This window comes from Miscanthus floridulus, chromosome 15 (assembly GCF_019320115.1).
Source record: "Miscanthus floridulus cultivar M001 chromosome 15, ASM1932011v1, whole genome shotgun sequence".
Taxonomy (NCBI): domain Eukaryota; kingdom Viridiplantae; phylum Streptophyta; class Magnoliopsida; order Poales; family Poaceae; genus Miscanthus; species Miscanthus floridulus.
In genome coordinates this window covers 39,308,202-39,309,376 of record NC_089594.1, presented here as the reverse complement: position 1 = coordinate 39,309,376, position 1,175 = coordinate 39,308,202, and the positions used below count along the sequence as shown (strand labels likewise).

General features: G+C 39.3%; 1 long non-coding RNA gene across 1 annotated transcript; it reads right to left on the bottom strand.

The window, feature by feature from the left end:
• Positions 1-473: 473 nt before the first annotated feature.
• LOC136508055 (uncharacterized) lies at positions 474-869 on the bottom strand. The gene is made up of 2 exons (XR_010771840.1): positions 834-869; positions 474-738 (listed from the first exon to the last, which is right to left on the bottom strand). It is a non-coding gene; the product is annotated as an uncharacterized lncRNA (long non-coding RNA).
• Between the last annotated feature and the right edge of the window lie 306 nt (positions 870-1,175).

Genomic DNA, 1,175 nt, shown 5'->3' with positions numbered 1-1,175 from the left:
TCACAAATGACCTGAGAAAGATCATCAGCTGGCTCATCTTCTACGGCTACCTCTTCTTCCGCTTCTCCCATTGCAGTATCATTGAAGCACGCACCATCGGAAATAATATCATTATCGTTCCATTGTTCTTCTTCACCTTCTTCCATTACAACACCGGTTTCTCCGTGCTTTGTCCAACAAATATAGTTTGGCATGAAACCCAACTTAAAAAAGTGTGAATGAAGAGTCCTTGAGCAAGGATATTCCACCGTATTCTTACATATGGCACATGGGCAGCACATGAAACCGTCGCGTTTGTTTGCCTCGGCCGCACGTAACAAAGAATGTATGCCGTCAATGAACTCTTGGGAGCGGCGATCAGCATTATACATCCAATGACAGCTCATCTGCATTACATGACATAAATATTATATTAAAACCTAGATCATAATTAATTATTTATACAACATGCATGCCACCACAAAAGATATAAATTTATGAAAGCATCGCTACAATGTAGACAATCCCAACTACCACTAAAAGAACTAAAGCTAAAATACATTTCAGGAGCACAAGGATTTCACGACCAATCTCAACTAAAACAGACAGATCCCCCGATTGTGCAACATCTTTGGGCTTCTTCGGCTGGATCACTGCCTCATTAGCCGCCGTATCTGCCTGTTGTGCAAGATATTTTTGCACGAGTTCAACATACTCTTCCTCCCAGTAGAAGCCTGAACATCGTCCACTGCCATCCCACTGAAATTAAAACAAAAAATTAGAACTTTAATCACAACCATCATGAAAATAGGTATAAACTAACCATAATCATTAAATACGATAAAATAACTCACATTGCGATCCGGACACTTGTAGAAGATACGATCCTTATTGGGACCCTCCTTCTTCACTTGGTACTCTATCACAATCTTCGTCTCATCATGACACTTGCCGCATGGAATGAGAGGGAGGCCCGGCCTAAGTCGCTTTGGAAACCCATGAGAGGCCGAGGACCCGGAAGCAGTTGCCATCTACTCTCTATACTCATTTTTTAATACACTATAAATTTCTCCTTTTATAAACAAATAAAATTAAGAAACTATAAAATTATCTAGATCTCTATACTCATTTTTAATACATTATAGCTCAAAAACATGTTTTAATAAATAACCATCCGTACTAGTTGACCTTGCTTA